A 21,965-nucleotide genomic window follows, 5' to 3' on the forward strand; every position below is an offset into this window, starting at 1 on the left:
CTGGCACAGACAGGAGGCTCACTCACATCAGTTAGTGGTATTTAGCTCCTCTCCCTTTGTGGCCTTTGAGAATCATAGAATATTCTGAGTTGAAAGAGACCCACAAGGATCATCCAGTCCAACCCCTGGCCCTGCACAGACACCCCAACAAACCCACCCTGTCCCTTGAGCTCTGGCAGCCTTGGGGCTGTGCCCACTGCCCTGGGTAGCCTGTTCAGTGCCCAACCACCTTCCAAAGGGAAGAACCTTTTCCTGAAATCCAGCCCAAACCCCCACAAAGACCAAAGCAAAAGCCTGTATTTGCAGTTACCCTAGTTTGCTAAAACACTCAAGCCTAAATCCCGCTGTCTTTGAGAGAATTTGGCATAACTTAACCAGTCTGCTGAATATTTCCAGCCTGCCAAACTGACACGGACTCCGCTCTCACTTGGGATCACTTTTTAACACGGTGTGTTTAATTTTGAAATTTTCTCAAGAAGATTTAAGAGATGCCACGGAAGGAGAGGAGAGAAAAATAACCTTTTACTGGTTTGCTCAGTAAATCTGCTCTTAAAACTTCACTGGTTTTGAGCACCCCAGGGCTCATCTCAGCCCCTCTGCGAAACCAGACCCAAACTCTTCCCCCAAGGTCCTGAAAACCCACCAGAGCCGGGAGAAGGATGATGATGGAAAAGGGATGGAGAAGGGATGAAAGCATCCAAGGCAATGGGGTGACTGGGAGGAATGTTAATATTAGGGATCTAGTTGGGTATTTGAGCACCCAATACCACTGTGAGATGGGAGAAGTTACTTCTATACATTCATTGCTTCACTGACACTGTCACTTCACTGAACATGTGAAGAAAGATCAGGGTCAAACCACAACAACAAGCTGGAAATAATAAGATATTTCAAATATTGTCGATATGAAGAGAAAATAAGACTAAGAAAAGCAAGAGGCTTTAAAGTTTCTAAAGCTTTTACTATCTCAATAGTAATTAAAATTAATTCCCCCATGCACTTTCCTGTTAGTTAAAAAGGAATGGGGGTGGGAGGAAAACACTGTAGCATTGCAAGATATGAAACTGAAGAAGTTTTAAACAAGAATATTAGAAAGAAAAAAAATAATAACAAAAAAATCAGTTGGGTACTTTTTAAATTAGCTCTGCAAATTTCAAAGAAAAAGTTAGAAACAGATCAAGCTTGAAAAACACAGAAGTTTCGTACTAGTGAATGAAAGGACTTGTCTCCAGCTACTCTGCCAATATTAACAGAAGCAGTGACAGGGGATTATTATTACACCTCGACTGCATGGCAAATATTACATTTAATAAGGTTTTTAATGCTGCTTTAAACCAAACTCAGCAGTGTAAAGCACACTGAGCAAAACAAACATGACTTGATTATTACTATGAGAGTAAAAGGGTCAGAAATTGCTTTAGCTCATCAACATTAACCCAGCATAGTTATATCCTACAATGTATTTGCATATTTTAAAAAGCTGCTGCTGGAGTAGTTTCCTCCAGCAAAAGTTAAACAGACTCTACTTTTGCATTCTTATTCAGCAAGGGAACACTGTTTATTTCAATGACTGTTTCCTCCCCTTGCAAACCCTTACCCAGCCAAAAAATCTATACACAGGGCTATAAAATCACTATTTAAATAGGAAAGATGGTTGAATTAATAAGTGATTTCTAGCTCAGCTTAATTTACTTAGCCCAGGATCCCTTGAATAATCCCGAGGTTGGATACACACACCACATTCCCGGAGCAGAGGGAGTTTTCCCAGGAGAGCAACAAATGGGCAGAGCAGAACGTTTTAAAAGATCCCAATCCCCATACAAATCAAGCTGAACTGTAAATTTTCCTGGCAGACAGAGACATGGAAAGAGAGAATCACTTACCCCACTTCTATTACAAGAGCTACAAAAGTTTTTAGGAGTCGGGATCTTTGGGTACCTCAGGGAAATGCAGTTGTGCAGCTGCTGCTTTAAGCCCGTAAATTGGCCAGTGCTGACATTATAATCAAGTGTTTCTGACATAAAGCTCGCGAGAGTTGGCAGCAGCAACTTGATCTGCAGGCAGGCACTGCTTCCCACCCGGCATCTGCTCCCGGGATAACGGGATCACTGTGGGAATGCCATGGAGGGACACCCGCGCTGGGCACATCCAGGCAGGAGCTTCCAGGGGGCTGGGGGGACTCAGGGATGTGTCCTTCGCATGGGGCAGCTGGTTTAGGAGCTGGAAAGATAAATAGAATTGCAAATATAATAAATCCTGCCCGTCTTTGCTTAGAGCTCTCTCCCACCTGGGCTTTTTTTGCCCAAGATCAGCACCTTTTTTACCCACCGCAAACTTTGCACTGTAACATGAGTGGTTATTTTTGGTTTTAAGCAACTGTGGCAGATAAAACAGGAGTGTCCTCTGCCCAGGCATGTCACAGCTGGCAAAGCATCAGGTGTGTCACTTGACTCGCTGCCATCAGGGCTGTGGCAGAGCTCTGCGTGGTCCTCTGCTGATGGTGGGGTTAAAAATGGGACCCAGACAGTGTCACATGCTGATTTCTGTCTTCTTGGGCTCCCAACAGGAAATCACCCACGGTGCTTAGGACACCTGATACCCTCATTTTACTCCAGCCTCCTAAACGCTGTTCCCACCAGAATTCCATGCTGCAGGTACAAAGCCAGGCTGAACAACAGGTCAGGTCCTACAACATGGGGAGGGTCTTTAAAATGCAAATATTTTGGGGCACAAATGAATAGAGAAGAGGGGTGGAGAAGAGAAATAAATTATGTACACCCTCCCTACAAACTGTCTTGTCAAACCCACATCCCTGAGCCACCCCATGAAACTAGAAGGTGACTCCTTGGTGGTGGGACTGTTGCCCCCCAGGAGCATTTGCCCTCAACTTCTGCTCTGAAAAAAAAGCAACTTTTCCACATTTTAATTTTTTTTTTTCTATGAAGCACCTTTACTTCCCCCTGTACAGCCAAATACAATTACTTTCCCTGTTTAATAATCAAACTACAGCTCTGTTTCAATTACACAAAAGCAATATTTGGCAGTGCAGAGAAGAGGAATAAAGCAGAAATAAAAAGTTAAGTGTGAAGTTTATAGACCTTAATATGGAGAGCACAAGTGTGTTTTTTTTTTTTAAAGCTAGAATGGGAAATGGTGTTTTAACAGAGGAAAGTTTAAGAAATCATGATAATTTCATTTCTCTGGGTAATTCTGCAGTCTCCCTTTAGGTGTATTGCATGGACAAGCTCACTGGAGAGAGCATGGCCCAGTCTAAACCTAAACCACCATGGCAAGGGGTTGGAACTGGAGGATCTTTAAGGTCCCTTCCAACCCAGGATTTTCAAGGATTCTATGATTCTGTGATAAATCCCTAAGCTTTCAACATGGGAGCGTCCATGTTGAGTTTCAACATGGGAGTTACCAGTTGGGAATTTGGAATTCTTAGCCAAGATTGTTGTGTCAGCAATGCAAATAGAAATATTTAGTGATAAAATAAGATTAATTCAGAATTAACTCGAGTGACAACTCTTGCTGATTAAAACTTTTCAAGTGCAGTTTCCTGCAGGAAACACCAAATCATGCTCTTCAAATTAAGGCAATTTCAGTGTTCTCTGATGTGCATTCACTGCCTTTCTCTGATGCCTCTTTACCCCCTTTGGAGACGTGGCCAGCTGACACACATTTCTTTCATTTCCATGACATCAGAGGAATGAATCACAAGCCCTAAATCTTGTCAGAGGCCACTTTTAAATAAGGTATTTCAGATGCTTGTGACTGCCCATTGCATTCTCAAACCTCTTTGCCTTGAGCGGCAGAGAAACCGCAGGACACTCAAACACTAAAAATGCAGTTTCTGGCTTTATCTATTTTCCAGCATTGTCTGCCTTTCCCTACATCTGCCATCAGGGCTGTGCCTTCCCCTCTCCTCACCCCTGTCTGCTCCTCTTTACAGTGCCCAGGGCACCCAAACACCCCCTGCTCTCAGGCAGAACCCTCAGTAAATGCAAAACGTGGAGCCTTTGTGACAAGGTGACCCTGGGATAAGTGAATTGACTGTCTCAGGCTGTTTCTGAGGCAGCAGAAAACACTGAATTCAGCCTTGGGGTTACCTGGGTGTCCTCAGGGAAGAGTGGTTGGGCTGTTAGACATCTCAACTATTATCCTCCAGTCTAATGTTAGACTATTATGCTGCACTTTTAAAGAAAACTAGACCCTCTTCTATAATTTTTTCCCTTTAATTAAAAAATTAACATATAAATTAAAGTTTCACTACTGTGTGCTGCGCAAGGAAACACTTCTTTTAGTTATTGCTGAGCTTACTAAAAATACCTGGGCGAAAATTAGAGCTTAAATACATTTAATGCCTTTTGTAATTCTGTGTAGAATCGTTGTTTTCTCAGTTCTCCTTTGGGAGCTTGAAAGGAAAGGAGGTATAAACCAGTGCATGGAATACTATATGTGTGTGTATATATATTTATATATATGTGTGTGTGTGTTGTATATATACATACACATATATATTTATTCTGTTACTTTGAAATATCTCCATCCATCTATCTAATGAGGTTTTATGAGGTTATATGATTTCTTTCGTTTAAGGTTCTTAAAGTTCACTACAAACTATAAAATTGTCTTTTCCTTATTTCATGTGTGTATGTGAAAGCAGTGTCACACTGTCATAGGAATTTTGATACAAGAGATGTCTGTCCAGGTGTCTTAAGAAGTGAAAGCCAAGGTCAGCTCCAAGGAAGGTTGATATTTATCAGGCTAAGAAGTTTAGAGAATTATAGTTATTATATATAAATACATAAACATACATGGAAATACATAATCAATATATAAAATATATTTTTGCTGTTATTTAATTAATTATTTAGGTGCCTTTCAGGACATTATTTAAGCATATTCAGATTTTTTTGAAATTATTAATATCTTAAGTCACGCACATTCCATGTTATCATAGGATCATAGCCCTCTGAGCTTTCAAGATCTACCTGCACACAAAGAGCCCCATTCACCAGAGCTGGTCCTGCCCTTCCAAGCCACCTACAGTTCTGGAAGAGCACCTGGGCTCCTGTGAGGATAACTGGGCTGAAAAGCTTTGAAAATGTCCCTTCAAAATAAAGGATGTCACATACCAAGTGTGGGCACGTCCAGAGAAATATTTACATGCTCATACTATGTAAAAGTAGGAAATATTCTTATTTTTTAATTGTTGGGAGGGTAATCAAAAGGCAAATTATAGCTAAACTCTGGGTAATGTCCCTTTTGTGAAGATGTGGGGAGGTTGTTTTAAACTCCAGCTCTAAAATCCCTCGGGAGGGTTCAGCTCTCTCTGATCCCTGGCTGAATTTTCACGCTGAGCATCTGTGTGACCTTGGCTGAGACCTCTGAGAAAACCACCACGCTGGGAGAAAAAAAAAGCTGTGAGGAAAAACAAGTAAACTCGAGCTGCACAAGATGCAAAAGGTGAAATTGCAGACAGGGGTAAGATTGCTGAGAAGGGGACACTTAACAGCTCAAGGACTCACAGGGAAAAAACATCAAAGCTGCAAGCTGTGAAATTTTCAGGTAAAAAATAAAAACACAGAAGAGGGAGCTCAGCGGCAGCAAAGAACCACTGATGTTCAGCTTTGGGGCTTGCAGCCATGATATTCTACTGTGAATATTAGGAAATAAATCACTGCCTTTTGTTTTGAGTTTGCAGAGCATCTTTTCATGCCCAAATCCAGTGACCACAGTGGATAAAGGGTTACACCTCTCAACTCTCTCTTTATTTCTTTTGAAAATATGTTTGGGATGAGACTGATTGCTCTTACTGCCCACACACCTCTGTATATCCATGGATGTAAACCAGGGACACCCTAAATAAACCTGGAGAGAGTTGAGGTGTTGCTGCAGGTGATTGTAGCTGATGGTCAGACCCGTCCGAAATTCTGTTGTTATTCTGATTATTCCAAGAAACCTCACCACAGAGTGCCTTCCAGGATGAGCAGAAGTTCCCAACAATGGATCTGAAGGGTAATTTGATAATATTAGGAAAGGTGTCTTAGATACACACCAGGAAAATAGATACCAATTTATTAAGCATACAGGAGACACTAACACTCATATAAGCCATTAAACATGATTATATTTTCCCCTTATTGGTTCAATTATGATCTGCTGTGCCTTTTTCCTTATTACTCTAATTATAGATCAGTATAATTTCCTCTTTATTAGCACAATTATGGTCTGTACTTTTATAAATGTCTTGGAGAAATCAGAGCCAATGAGAAGATATAGCCAGTTAAAAGATAAAGGTATTATTATTATTATTATTTCTTTTGAATGTTCATGTATTCTTAATTCCTTGTGGTATTACATAACTCAGTATTTTGTCTCATATGGGGATCAGGTTCAATAAAATATGATTAATGTGTACAAAATATGTCTTTCATGACATTATTATAGCCTGATGTTTACCTTGCAAGAAAATAGGCAAAATTGAAGCCTCAGCAAAGAGCTCATCTTGTGTGAGCTTTTTAAAGCTAATTAAATTACAAGTTAGGTTTTTCAGATTTCTGCAGATGATTAATTAATTGACTATATACCTTTTTTTTCCCATTTCTTTCCTATGAACAGTAAAGCTCCAATTGTTTAAAATAAAGATATTTGAATTCCCATGGTCACCTGCCAACAGCAGATTGAAGTTCATGATATTATGGTCTCTCACACCCAAACTCCGTGAATAACTAAGAAGTTTGGTGGATCAATGAGCTCCTTTGCATCTCCAAAGTAGAATTTCTACCTGAAAGGTGGGAATTCTCCCCAGTCTTCCCAATTCTCACTCTTTATTTTAGGCTTTCAGTTTCTACATCCACGAGAGAAGGAACATCTGTAATGAAAAATGCCACGGGGATGTTCAAAGGTTTATCTTAAGTCACTGCTGTTTTCAGATTTCAATTTCATCCAGCGTGGTGAAAACAGGAATGAAAGAATTGAGCCTGACATCAGGACCTGCTGGGAGGTCCTGAGAGGGAAGTTACAGAGCAAACAAGTTCAGTGTGCCCCAAAAATGGGTCACAGCACCTGAATGTGTCACAACTGTGGATTTTAGTGGAAATAACAAGGTGTTTGGCACGAGATAAAGTTTCAGATCCACTGGTGCCCTGTGGTAGGTCTGAGGCTTTTGGGAGAGAAGGTGTGGGAGGTCACTGCAGCCCCCGTGCTGGAAAAGCCCTTTCCAACAGCTTTGCTCAAGTAGAAGGAAGAAAGTGTTGATGGAGGGATTTAAAAGACATGTAGATGTGGCACTTATGGACATGATTTATGGTGGCCTTGGCAGTGCTGGGTTAGTGGTTGGACTCAATGATCTTCGAGGGCTTTTCCAACCACAATGATTCTGTGTTGGCCACATCAGGACACATGTTTCATTTTTCCAAACTAAAATTGCATCAGAGCAAAACAAAAAAAAACATTCCAGAGCTAGTTTTACTTTATTTTCTATAATTCCCAGCAGACTTGATCTCTTTGCCTTTGTGTTTCAGGAAAGAAATATAACTTTGGGAAAAAAACAAATGACCCTGGAAGAGGCTGCGCTTGTTTTGACACTGCTGGGGCACCACGGGCCGTCCTCTGTCACAGGGTCATGAAAGCTCAGAGCCACCAGAGCAGCAAACTTCTCAGGCTGGGTGACTTCCCAAGAGAAGGACTTCCCTTCCTTCTGTGGATGTGCAAGTGTTGTGGAATCATGAAAACCTCGTTACGAACATCTGTGCAAATGTTTCGGGAAGACGCCGCGATTGGTGAGTCCCAGGTAATCCATCACGGGGCCATCTGCCTCAACAACAGCCTTGTCAGAGCAGGTGGCTGAGTGCTAAAATACAGGAGACCCCCTCTGGTCTTGCTCTGTGTTTATATATTAAGTACATAACATTAAGTGAAGGGTAATGTGATGCTCCAAATGTGAGGATCGATGCGAATTTTGAGGACACGAGTCAAAATATTAAAGCCATATTAATTCCAACAGTGTTCTTAAAATATTAATCAGGTATAACTATTGGAGAACATTATATTATAAAGGAGATAGAGTTATTCTACATTAGTTTAATAACAGTACAGTCTGCTTATGATTATCCCACCCTATGCAGATCCCTGATGGTTTCACCCACCCCATAACCTTACCTTTCCTTCCTCTCACCTTCGTTTGCAGGAAGGAAAATGTACAAGCCTGAAACAGCACTGACTTCTCCCAGTCCCTTTCCTTCTATCATGTAAGAGCATTTTAACACCAAAAATGATCCCTAAGCCTATTTTCCCCTAGCAGGAGTTGCAGCAGGGAAGGAAAACTTCAGGGCAGCACTAGAGAACCTGGCACTGTGAGCAGACCCTGCCGACCTCGGGGAGAAGAGGCAGTTTTAGTGGTTGCAGGAGTGTTACAACTCTCTGCTCATTCTCTCCCTTTTGCCTGAAGGCAGGTTCAGTACAAAATGCACAAAGACAGTCTACAACCCAAAAGACTTTCTATTTAAGTTATCAGACCAAGGATACTGGGAAATTGAAAGATGTGCCCAAGATCATAGAAAGTCTGAATTGCATTCAGACACCCAGGACTTTAAGACACTGTTCTTTTTGGTTTGTTTTAAATACCCCACTTTTATAGCTGCAGTGTGGTAGGTTTTCTCTCAATATATCACTAAAAATAAAGAATTTGTGATGGTAATCTTGAATAAAAGAAGCATTTCCATCTATTTTCCACAGTAAACAGCAGCCAGCCCTTGGAATTCAGAGATTACATTTTCTAGAAGTCACCACAGGCAATACCCAAAGGAAGATAGTGAAGAATATCCCTGGGCTCCCAGGAAAGCCACCTGGGAGCAGCCTGCCCAGGAACTGCCAGTGCTTCTTGTTGGAGCCACCAGCACAGCTGTGAATCTTGTGTGCACAATAATCAATCATAATAAAGGTTGTAGTGAGGATTCGGTCTGGAAATGGATTCAGGAGGCACAGATGGAATAACATGGCACAAACCCCTGTGCCTTCCTTTCTGCCAAAGCAGCAACTCACTCACACTGAAGAAAACCCACAGGTAGGGGGGTGGGTGCTGCTGGGTGAGATTTACATGGATTGCTTTCCAGTGCCCATCCCACAGGAGCACAGCTTCCACAAAGTAGAATCACAGAATCATTTAGTTTGGAAAAGACTGTGAGTGTATTCCCAGTGCCCCTGGAGGAATACAGGATGGCTAAGGCTTGCTCAGTGAAAGCGTTCAAGTGAGTTTAATTTTCGTGTTCACACCAAAAAAAAGGAAAAATAAAAAGCAAATCTCACCCCTGGCTGCTGAAAACATGGAAAGTTTGGAATGTTGCACAAAGAGATGGAAGTGCCTGTGGTGTTGATTTTCTGATCAAGCACACTTGTGCTTATATCAGATATGAGCTGTCCTCCCCAGTGAAAAGTCATTTACCAGTGTTTAGGATTTAACCATGTGAAAAGTGAAAAGCAATTTTCTAACCTTCCTAAGCTGCCTTTTCTCTCCTCTTTTTATTCTACATCTCCCCCCACACACCCCAAATTTTAGTTGGCTATTCATGAAGCCAAAAAATCTGCAGTGATGTCCCCATGCAGAGTGTAAAAAATAGTTTCCCCAGTAAATGTTAACAGCAGCCATAAAACAGCAAAATAAAATAACACTAAGAAAAACAATCGATAAAAATCTGTACAAAAATTAAGTATTGGTGCATGAAATAGGAAAAGGGGCTGAATCCAAATGTTTTACAGAGAAACTTTGAAGCTTTTTCCAGAGAAGATGGGCAAGGAGTAAAATTGATGAATTTTTGCTGACATAATTATACCAGAACAGACAGAAGCAGATTCAAAGCAGAGGCTACAGAGGTGCTTCCTGTTCATCAATGGATATTTATTCAATAAAGTGGCTGAAAGGAAGGCATATTGCAGCCTCCTCCTCCTCACCCAAAAATCTTGAGGTAGGAAAACACCAACAGCCAACAGCCTCACTTGAATAACGGGGTGAGATTCTCCAAGTGTGGTAAACCCAAAATATTTGCTGGAAATGACAGTGACCCCACAGTGAACACCCCATCAGTGATAATAACCAGCATGGGACATAGCAAACATGCAAAGATTTATATGGAGCAAACCTTTCACTTGGAAAGCTGTGCTGGGCCACTCCATGACTGGATTTTCAGTCAGGATTTTCAAGTAACGCAAAGAAGATCAGTATGAGCAGCCTTGGTGACAAAAAGCTTTCCATTTAACATAAGTGGCATCTGGTGGGAGCAGAAAGATGGGACTCACACACACTGAAAACCACAAAGCAACATTTGTCAGTGTATAACCAAAGGAATGCAAGGCACTGGGAGGTGACAGTTATGTGGAATTGTTTATAGGAAGCTCCTTGCCATACACTGAGGAACAGAGGGGTGTTTGCCTGAGACAGGATCAGCCAGAAATGGAATCTGGAGCTTCTGGCATTTCCCCAGCAGCGAAAACAAGAGGTAGGATGAGGGCAGGCATTGAGGACAAGTCACTGAGAGGGAAGCAGGAAGGACTCTGGCACCATCAGGATGCACTGAGCCAGTCCCATCCCAGTTATTAGCATGTCCACCTTTGACAGGATGCCTGAGGAGTTTCTCCATGGGACAGCTGCTGAATTGGATCATGTCAGGGCACAGGACAGAGCTATTAATGACTTTTAATGTGATACCCTGTATCCTGACAATGCATCCATTCCATGCCATTAGCAATCCTTAATCCCCGGATCAGGGACATTGATACACCAACCCCAAGAGCTCCAAAGGTGTGCAGTGCCCATGTCTGCAGCACTATATACTTAAACCATTAGGCAAAGACCCCAAATATTCTTTAGTTCACAAGAAAATTAGGACATATCCAGTGTTTTCTGAATTTTCCCTTTCCAGGTGTCCACCTACTCCTGGGTTAATGAGAGAGTGTCACAACCAGCTTTTCAGAAGCATAACCAAAATATACTGCTGCTTATTTTCCTGGCAGACTGCTTGCATCACTTTAATTTAGAAAGCAAAGCATTTCACAATAATCACAGACATGTAAATGAGGCAAAAAAATGGTGTTTATTCTGTTGCTTTCCAAATTTAAGCTGACCTAAATAATTTAGTGCAAAATTTACAGCAATGAGAACACACAATTCGGTGGACAAATATGGGAACACACTGAATTTGTTCTACAGGACTGTTGCTCCTCCTCCTACATGTACTGGAAGTGCTGATATAACATTTGTTTTCAGGGCATAAATGGCACTGTGAAAACAATGCAGACCCTCTCCATGTTCCCTCCATTTACAGGGAGAAGGGAGAGCATGAAAACTGGGAACGTGACTATTCTCTGAGAGGGTTTTTGATACTCAGTTGTCAAGAGTTTGCTCTCTACAACACCCTGAAAGGAGGTCAGAGCCAGGTGGGGGTCGGTCTCTGCTCTCAGGTAACAAGTGACAGGACCAGAAGAAATGTCCTCAAGTTGCCCCACGGGAGGTTAGACTGGATGGCAAGAAAGATTTCTTTACTCAAAGGGTTGTCTGGAACAGAAACAGGCTGGAACAGAGGGATCACCATCCCTGGAAGTGTTAAAAAAAATTGAGGCTGTGGCCCTTGAGGACATGGTTGGCAGTGCTGGGTTAATGGTTCGACTCGATGGTCTTGGAGGGCTTTTCCAACCTGAATGATTCCATGATAGGAAGGTGTCCCCAAGGAGTAGAGTAAACTATTTCCAACAAATTCTTTCTGCTAAGATGAAAGTATGGCTTAACTTTGGCAAAGAGCAGGGGAAGCAGAGTGGAGGACTCACCCTCCCAGAAGTTTCTGTGCTGCCCCAGACATCACCCAGCAGCTGTGGCTGGAGGGGCTGATGGAGACATGTCAGCTCAACCCAGCTGGTCTGAGATGCTCCATCCAGCAATCAAAACTGTCTCTGCTTCAGGAGCAAAGCACAAATCAGTGTCTCAGCTGATGGGATATAATTAGAGAGTGATCAAAGCACATCAAGCAGATGGACTTGACATCACCGTGCTCACCAATCCTTTTCAGCAAGCTGGAAAATAATCTGGAGTTCCTCCACCCTGAAGCAGGATGTGTGAGAAGGGGGCACAAAGCCATTTCATCTCAGAGGTTTGTTTGCTGTCCATAGCTGTGGATACCTGTGGCAGAACTCAGCATGATTCCCATACCTGCTCTAGTGGGATGCAGGAACCACATCACCTCCCTGTGCTTTAGTGGGCTATAGGGAAAAGTTGTGGACAACAGCATTTGGTCTTTGATGATTTTGTCCTCTAATTTGGTCCTCAAGAAAAAGAAAACAATTCTTTCTCTTATTTATCTTTTCCTTTTTTTTTTTTTCCCTATTCTACACTTTTCCAAAGCTCTTTGTACAATTTTTCAGAAGTGTCATCACTGGGCTTCAAAGTATTTTGTCCTATTTATGTAATAATGTGTTTCCTCTGTAATAAACCAAAGCAGAATAATAATCATTTTCAAGAATTTCAACACACTTTATATATTTGATCACCATAAACAAATAAAACTTGAGCGAGTTTAAATGCATTAATCACACTTCCACATGGACTCAGTGCTTTCTTGGACCAGGGCTGTGAGTCATTCTTCAGCCATGAACTGGGCTAAAGGACAAAGATGAAGCAAAGAGACACCTCAGCATTTCTTTGTGGGGAAAATCCTGTAGGAATATTCACTGCATAAATATAATGCTACTTTTGCCCCAGAGCACTTCAGTCCGTCAGTGTTTCCGCAGGTGTCTTTTAAAATCCCTTTGCTCTCAGGTCCAAACCCACCCAGGTGAAATCAAAGGTTCTTTCTATCAAGCCAAGCAGGACTGAGCAGTCTGGGTTTTGGACACAGCCTGAAGATAAATAACTCAGAAGGGCTGTGGATTCCCAGTCCCTGGAGATGGTGAAGGCCAGGCTGGATGGGGCTCTGAGCAACCTGGTGTATGGAAGGTGTCCCTGCCCATGGCAGGAGTTTGGAACAAGATGAGATTTAAAGTCCCTTCCAACCCAAACCGTTCTATAATTCTGTGATTCTATGAAAAAGCCTCTCACAATCTCAATATCAGCCCCAGCACTGGACCGGAGCCCCTTTCTAGTTACAGTCAATGGCTTTTGTCCCCTTCTACATGATCAATAAATGACCTGAATATGTAGTTTGCAAGATATTTAGTTCAGCACCCACAGCAGTGCCAGCTGCTTTGCCAGTAATAACAGCCTGTTCTTCAGAACACAGCAAAACACAAAACGTAATTAATTTTATTTGGAAATTCTGTCTGAGCACATTCGCCACCCGTTTCACTTCACTGCCACCTCAGAAGATACACTCTGACCAACGTCACTTGCCCTGAAGACACAGAGGAAAGAAAATAAATGTTATTATTGGTGTCTGAATATTCCTTCTGTGTAAATGCATTTTATACTTTGCTTGGCTTCGATATAATAGAAAGAGCAAGACAAACTTGCATTTTTTTCTACACACACTTTCCTTTTGTCTATTTTTCCAAAATTTTGCATGCTGCATATTGCAAGCTTTTCTTTTTAGTTATACACCTCTAGCTATTACCTTGGAATAAAAATTCAGACACATCCAGCACGAACTGCACCTCGAGGTTTCACAGTCAGTGATGTTGGGAAGGATCTGCTACTTTATCTTTTTGCAGTGCCCTGACAGTCTGTTTTTTTCTATTTATTCTGAAAACCTCAGGTAAAACAGTATCTTAGGAATAAACTAATGAAAGCCAGCTGCAGTTCTGAGCAGGTTTGTGGGGAAGGGATATTTCTGTTTTCTGTGCAGATACCTGATCTGATGCATTAGAATAACCATAAACCACCAGGTTGTGCTGTTGCCCTTAAGCAATATTCATCACCACAGAACTGGCTCATCTCATGGCTGCTATTCATCTGAAATCCTAGAAAACCAGAGGGAAAGCAAGCCCCTCAGACTCATTTTGCTTCTGATTATACAGCTCAGTATTTTTCACAGGACTTCGTCTCACTTCGAAAACCACCAGCAGCGTTTGCTGAAATTCAGGTACAAAAAAAAATTAAAATAAGTAGTAGAAGTAAAATTATTAAAATAACAAAAATAAAATAATAAAAATAAAATAATTTAAAATAATAATTAAAAAAAGGCTCAGCAGCAGCACAGGCTTAGGATGCAAACACTGCACAGCTGACCCTGGTGTTACACAGAGTGTAATTTCCAATGAAGCTTCCATTAATTTCATAGCTGCACCTAATTTTCACTACTGCATTTCTACCCCTTGCATAGACCATTTCAGTCTTTCAAAACTCTACATTATCTCAAAAACCAAGAGTGTGCCTAGGAGAGATCTCTGAGGATGCCTTGGATATGTAGGGATTAATGAAGATGTTGGACATGGTGTCCCTTTGCAGTTGGAACCTCAATGCACTGCACTAACCCTTTGAATCTTATGAATGCTTCTGCCATGCTGACCTCATCCATAATTTATTCAGAATGTTTTTCAGATTACCCTTTTTGATAGTTTATACCTGAATATTTATTTTCCTTGCTAACTTCTGAACAGATTTAATCTTTCCAGGTTCCCCGTTACATAGTTTTTAAGTAAATCACAACTCAACAGAGAAGATTTTTTTTTTTCTACAAGACTGGTCACCTCAGACAGTGGTGTGATTCAGGATTACTTTTCCACATGACTAAAGAGACACTTTGTATGTGTTAACTGCAGAGATTTGTTAACTGCAGGGATATGGTAACTGCAGGGAAGTCTTAACATTTTTAATTAAATGAAGAATGTGCAAGAATGGTCATGCAGAGTCTGAGGAAATGTAAATCAACAAATCACAGAATGACAGAATGGTTTGGGTTGGAAGGGACCTTAAAGGTCATTCAGTTCCAAGCCCTGCCATGGGCAGGGACACCTTCCACTAGCCCAGGTTGCTCCAAGCCCTGTCCAACCTGGCCTTGGACACTTCCAGGGCTGGGGCAGCCACAGCTTCTCTGGGCAACCTGTGCCAGGGCCTCCCCACCCTCACAGGGAAAAAATTCTTCCCAATATTTAATCTAAAGCTCCCCTCTTTCAGTTTGAAGCCATTTCCCCTTGTTCAGTCCCTCCAGGCCCTTGTAAAAGTTCCCTCTCCAGCCTTCTTATCATCTCCCTTCTGGAACTGAAAAGCCACAATAAGGTCTCCTCAGAGCCTTCTCTTCTCCAGGCTGAACAATCCCAAACCTCTCAGCCTTTCCTCACAGCAGAGGTACTTCATCCCTCTACTCATCTCTGTGGCCTTCTCTGGACTCTGTCCAAAACCAGGGAACTTCGCAAAAGTAAAGTAGAAGAGCAGACAAAACATAAACTGATGCAAGTAAACTTCCCAGCCAGCAAAAAATGGAGTCTCAGTAACAGTTTTTTGCCTCCTGTTGCCACCCAGTTTTTCTTCCTTGGATTCAACCAAGCACTTTTTGCAACCTTGGAAACATTCAGCGTCCAGAACATCTGGTGGCAAAATCCACTGCACTGGGACATGAGCCATGAAAAATGGTTCCTTTCAGTTTGCTTTGAACCCACCCCCTGGGAGCTACACGTGAGATAAAGGGAAAAGCAAACCTGGTTAAGATTCAAGGCTGGGTCCTGATAATTTCCATCATAAAACTAGGTAATTCCATAAAACCAGTTTTATGGGCTTGTGACACAAGAGATAAGACTGCCCCACAACACAAAACTAAACCAGGATCCCAAATCTTTAAACCTACATGAAATAACTGAGAGTCACTTTTAGAAAGGATTTAGTTGAATTTTAACATCCAAATCACTAAGCATTTGACTATTTATTCTCTTCTTAATATTCCCAAACATTTTAGGATTCTTCCTCAACTACCCTTCAGCTTTGTCCTTGGCTCTGGGGAGCTTTTCCAGGCTGTGTCCTTTCCTCCTCAACTGATGCAACACATACCGTCCTCTGCCTTCCCTCAAAGTACTCCAAGAAAAAAACCTTTTAGCTCAGACTAAAAAGAAGAAGGGGAAAGGCTCCTTTTCTTTCATGCACCTCAGTGGGAATACACTGGATCAGGGATTGTTGTAACACAAGAAACACAACTCAGGTTATTCAGCTCCCAGTGGGGAGCTGGGACCATCCTGGCTTGTGGATCACACTGCAGTGGCACATTACAGGCTGCACAGTTGCTCCCTCTCCTAAAATAGTCTCCCAGAGGATACCACCAGATTTTTAGCGACTGAACAGTAGCACTTTATAGCCTGTTTTTCTGTCCATCTATTTAGAAGTGAATCTGTCCTTTCAGGAAGAGGATAATTATATGTTGGACATTTCCAGATTTCCTCCTGTCCAAATTATGGACAAGCAACTCCTGCTGTGTCCAGTCCAGTGTTACAAACACTGATAAATGTGAATATTAAACCCCAGAACATTTAAAAAGTGGTGAGAGAGGGGGAAATCCTCCCCCCTCCCCTTTTGGAATGGTTAAAAATGTTGCCCCACAGATCTGTTGAGTGCCAGTAGAAAGGTTCACAGAATAAAAACCAACCTAAGGAGATCATTCAGTGGTACTTTTAAAAGGCTTATGACCCAATCCATCACCAAAGCCTATTATAGAAATTTGAAAACTACAGTGTAAAAGGTAAATTTCTGCCATGGATTAAAAGCTAATCATGAGATAGAGAAAACAAAGGAGAAGAAAAAAGATCTAATTCTTGCCATACAGAGAGGTTAATATGGAGTGCCCCGAGACTTGCTGCTGGGACTGATTTTTTTTTTTTGTCCCTTTAAATCCCTGGTATAATGCAAAAAGTCTTGGCTTACTCAGCAAATATTCTGCACTCCTCTCTTGCAATAAATACTTGTGCTTCAGTTCAGATTGGAATAGCACCCACCAGACTATCAGGGCACCCAGGGAGGAAGCTCAATCTCCAAGTGGTTCCACTTCAGCAAAAACATCCCAAGGGGGGGATCTCCCCTTGGTTGCTCATAAATCAGAACAAAGACAATCTTTCTTTTCAGCATTCCATGTGTCTGAAGCTCTGCAAGGCAGATAAAACACATTTTTCCCTTGTATATATTAAAAAAAAATAAAATATGCGGGAGCCATGCTGCTGCTGTGGAACACATTGCTGTTATATCTGAATGAATGGCATGAAGCATCAAAAGGAGTCTTTAAATACAAAGTAAAACCTTAAAGGTTTAAGTGATAACATGCATGTATGCAGATGTTCAGCATGGAAATAATGATATATATATTTATACAGCTCATAATAATAAATATATATATGAAAATAGTGAATATATATATATTTATTTTTATATATATACACACACATAGCTCATTTTCCAGTAAATGCAGCTATCTGGAAAAAATAGTAAAGGAAGTTTCATCCAGATGAAGATTTCTGAATCTGCCAATACAGACATTAATGGATTCAGATTAGCAGCTGGGAAATCTTGATGGTCCCTCTTCTGATGGAAATCAACAGTGGATTTCCCCCTTGAAAGGAATTCAGGGAGTATCCCTGATTTTATTGGTATTGGTAAGAATATCTATAATTTTTTTTTTAAAATATGGATTTTCCAGTGCCTCCTTTTCCTTTCTCTTGTTCTCAGATAGAAAGATTATGGTAAAGCTGAGTTTACTTGTTTATTTTGTTAAAAATGTAGCATCTCCCTTTCCTTATATGCCTCAGTGTTACTTAGCTGATAAGAATAGGGTTTAATTAAGCTAGAGAGGCCCACTAACCATAATAAACCCCAAAACATCTGTTTGCTGGAGCAGGCTGGTAACTTCTGCCCATTTTTTTCCTTCTGAACATGTTGTTAACAAAAATCAGAATTGGATTTTTTTCACAGCACAATTCCTTAAGACTTACTGTGCCATGCCCAGATCTCCACTGTTATAAAAAAATCATCATATATTATTTCACTCATTACTTGATTAAACATAATCTTATAGTTTCTCACCCACTTTGCTCCTAATGTAAAACCTTTGAAAATCTCAGTCACTGGTGATTAGAAACCTTACTCCCCTGTCCAGATAAATGTATAATAAAATTTCATTATGAATTTTATAATTTCTTCTTATATTCTCTCTTCCTGGATGGTTCTTTATGGCTAGATTTATAAGAGGGAAACATCTTTATTAGCTGCACCATATTTCTAAGCCAAGTCAATCTGTTTCAGTCTATCAGGGTTTTTGGGGATAACAAAAAATTTACTTTCCCAGCATCACCCTGTCCCTATTTGAGAGCATCATTCTTGATGTGGAAGGATCAGAAATATGTAAATACATCATTATTTCATTTTATTTCTTAGAGATCAGTTCAGACCATCAAAAGTGATAGTGCCAAGACTTACATAAATAAATATTTTTTGATAAACAATTATTCTGCACAGAAATGAAGGTCCCAAGAATCAGTCCTTGTACCTTCCTCGTTTGGTGTACAGGACCCCTGGAGCTGTTCTGGCCTCATCCACCCAATCTACTTTACATCTTTGTTTTGGGGGGAGAGAAATGAGAGAAGACCATTTCTTGAATCAGAGAAACTCTGGGAACAGGGATAAAGAAGCAAAGGAAATAAAAGGAGGGCAAGTGGTGCAAAGCAGGGCTGGGATGTCCTGGAGTGAATATTGAGACTGAATTTGTCCTGTCACTGAACGGTCTGCAGGCTGTTTGCATGGCACTGAGACAGGAGGAGCTGGGTATCCAGACTCTTCCACATTTCTCTCAGATTCCTTCTTTTCTCTGCAGCTTTGCACCAATATTCCCCTCTGCCAGGTACTGAGAGAACTGATTTGGTTCCAGGCAGGAGGCAACTGTTTTCCCTGTGCAGACCATGCACCCACACGCCCCAATACACACACACCTCTCAGTGGAAACTTCTCCAGCTGTATTTTCTCTCCAGAAAGCTGCTTTATGTAATTCCATATTGACTGAAAGGATTTTCGGGGGAAAATACATCCAAATTAAAATCAGCCACTTTAAAAACATGGAAAGAAAATAGCTGTGTAACAGTCATACTCCTACCAGAGAAAACCAGGTGTAGAAAGGGAAGGAAAGCCTTTCTAAGGGTTTTAGAGCTGGGAAAGCCTGGGAACTTCATTTTTAAGGATTCTTAGAAATGCAATGATTTACTGCTGTTGCTCACTGAAAGTGTGCTGGCTATGGAAAAATGCAGAGAGGTTTATGCCAAGGTGGAGAAGATGAGGAGCTCTGGGATCCTGACAGAGCAGCCTGGCTTCTCCAGGGTCCAAAAACCTGAGCACAAATGCTGGCAAATCTATAAAATGAGATCAATCCCAGGAGGGAGAATGCAAAGATTTAACTGACCACTACTGCAGCATCACAAGTGTTAATCAGAAGTTACCAGCATTATTGACCCCAGGGCTGTGGCAGCTAATAATTAACTTAATTGTGCCACAGTCCACCCCTGGCTGCTGCAGGAGCCCTTGGGGCCAGCTGGGAGACAAAAGGGAAAGGAGAAGGGAAAAGCTGAGCACAACTCCTGTGTCCTGAGGAAGCTGGAGAAGAAGGAATAATCCCTCAGAGCTTGTCTCTGAGCAATCAGGCATGTTACATTATGGTTGGGATTGTTAACTGTGAAAGCTCTGGGATATCAGCAGTGCCTTGTTGAGCTGTGACCAAGGATTAGCTGCAAACAACCTCTGACGAGCTTCCCCAGCCCTGAAAGCTCAGAACCCTCCCAGCATAAGCAACGAGCACGCTGGGAAGGCACCTTGGAGTGCTGGTAAACCTCAGAGTCTGAGCTTTGCTGATCTCACGGCACGACTGCAGCACAAAGAAAGACACATTTGAAGCATCCACCTTTCTGCCACCCCTTCTGTGCCAGTGGAGGAGCAGGGAATGAGCTCAGAAGTGTGTGGCCCGTGGGTTCTGTTTATAACCAGCGTGATCAGCCAGAGAGAGGAAGAGCTGCAAAACTGCAGCACAAGTGTGAGTGCATTTAGTATGGCTGGAGTTTTGATGGTTTGGAAACTCCCCGTGGGATCTGGGCGATGCAAGCAGCTGACATTTAAAACATTTTAATTCCACCTTCATGTCCTGCTAGCACTTTAAAGAGAAAAGAATTCACGCAGTTTCCTTCCACTCTGATGCCTCATTTTACCTCATTCAGTTTACACCACCTAATGCTAATTCTACATCCAATATTTTCTGCAAAGGCTGACATTGATTTTTTTTTTTTTGCACCCATTTTAGATTTTTTTTTTTAATGTTTAGATTTAGAGGATGTGTTTTGCTCCTCTGCAGCTCTGATAGTTCCTACACCAGTCCCCTTTGCACAGGGGTGACCCCACCTGGGTGAAAACCATCCCCTTGTTTTTCCATATGTCTGTACATGTTGTAGAGTCTGTCAGTGTCCCCCAGTGGGGCACAGAGGTGTCTATATGTCCCTTTTGTGGTCTAAGAAGAGATTTTTCAGTAGTAAAATATAATAGTAAAGTATTACAATATATATAAGAGCGTATGGGGCCCTGAGCAACCTGATCTGGTGGGTGCCATCCCTGCTCATGGCAAGGGGTTGGAAATGATCTTTAGAGTCCTTCTGACCTTCTGTTCCTTTCCATGATTTAGGATTCCTTTCTATTTTTTGCATTTTCAACAATAAAGAGCGTAGAAAGGACCAACAACATGATATTTTTAGCCATCAGCAATCAGTTCATTCTAGTTTGGAGATCCCAAAATAGAGGAAACACACACACACACACACACACACCGATTTCCTGCTTAACACCTTTAGTCCATGCTGTGTGAGCACTCAAAGCCCAGGGCCAGGCATGTCTAGCAGCCTGCCCAGGGCTCGGGGGGCAGTTCAGTTCATTTTCCCAGATTCTCATGGCTGGCTGGAGCTCGGAACACCCTCCAGCCCTTCTGGGCCAGTGCCAGAGGCAAAGCCTGCAGGACCAGCATCCTCCGAGGGGCCGGTCCAGAGTTCAGGATGAAGGACAGGGGAGCACCCGGAGCCCTGGACGAGGAGCTGTCACAGCTCCAGCTGGTGCTGCTCGCACCCTCCGCCCTCCAAATGTCAGACCCGCGGAGGTGGCATCAAATTAACACAGAAATGAGGGGGAAAGCAGCAGCTCTTCGTTTGTTTACTCCGACCCGCCTGTCTGATCTCATCAGCGCTGCCACCTCTCCCGCTCTTAACACTCCTGTCTCTGAAAAGGAAGCAGAAAGGACCAACCTTGAAAGCTGATTTTTCCCGTCTGGCTGCTTCTCCCGTCGAATAAAAGAGCCAAGAGCCGGCTACCAAAGTAGCCAAACTATTTATACCCCCAAATGCTGGTTAACCCCCGAGATAAGCGGGAGGTTGGGGAGCCAGGAACAGCACATGACTCCAAAGATGGGCTATTTTTTCTCTGTAAATAAAGTACTGAAGTAAGGGCGCTTTGGCAAACAACTGAATGAACCACACACGTTTCTGCTCAGCTGTGTTTACTCATCTGTGCTGTTCCTGCTTTGCTGAGACCTTTCCTGGTTATTGCATGTTTTTATAGTGACTGATAGGACCCGAGTTTTTTATTTTTTTTCAATTCCTTCCAAGCTCCAAAAGAAGCACATGCAGATTTAATTGTTTTCTATAACTGTTTGCAGTTTTGATTCACAGGATGGATTTGCCATTTGAGTGGAATTTAGATTCCACATTGCTTTTATTAGAAGTAAAGAAGCATTAAAATCTAATAAAGCAATGAGGGACACATTCAACTCAGTTATTCAGTTTTCATGGTGTTGCTTGGCTGGATGAGTGGTGGGACATCAGTGAGAAAGGGCTGTGTTCTGGTCAGGTCCCTGCTGGGGCATTGAACTACTTTCTTTTCCACTTCCAACTTTTTGAAGAAAAATAAAACTGTTTTGTTGTGGGTTTTTGGTTGAGTGGTTGGTTTGGTTTGTAGTTTTATAGAAGTATTTTCTGTGAATATTTTGATTGAA

General features: G+C 41.9%; 1 protein-coding gene across 2 annotated transcripts in view; it reads right to left on the reverse strand.

Moving 5' to 3' along the window:
• Positions 1 to 21,505, reverse strand: part of BCHE (butyrylcholinesterase) — a 54,191-nt gene extending 32,686 nt beyond the window's left edge. The window contains exon 1 of one of the 2 annotated variants that reach the window (XM_051781854.1): positions 1,884 to 2,118. The gene's annotated coding sequence lies outside the window, so the exon portion shown is untranslated. Of the gene's footprint in view, positions 1 to 1,883; positions 2,119 to 21,219 lie in introns of those variants that run through there. The other variant, XM_051781853.1, reaches the window with a different exon arrangement.
• Between the last annotated feature and the right edge of the window lie 460 nt (positions 21,506 to 21,965).

Source organism: Manacus candei, unplaced genomic scaffold (assembly GCF_025592945.1).
Source record: "Manacus candei isolate 608988 ecotype Guabito, Panama unplaced genomic scaffold, ASM2559294v1 h1tg000015l, whole genome shotgun sequence".
In the NCBI taxonomy this organism is placed as follows: Eukaryota; Metazoa; Chordata; class Aves; order Passeriformes; family Pipridae; genus Manacus; species Manacus candei.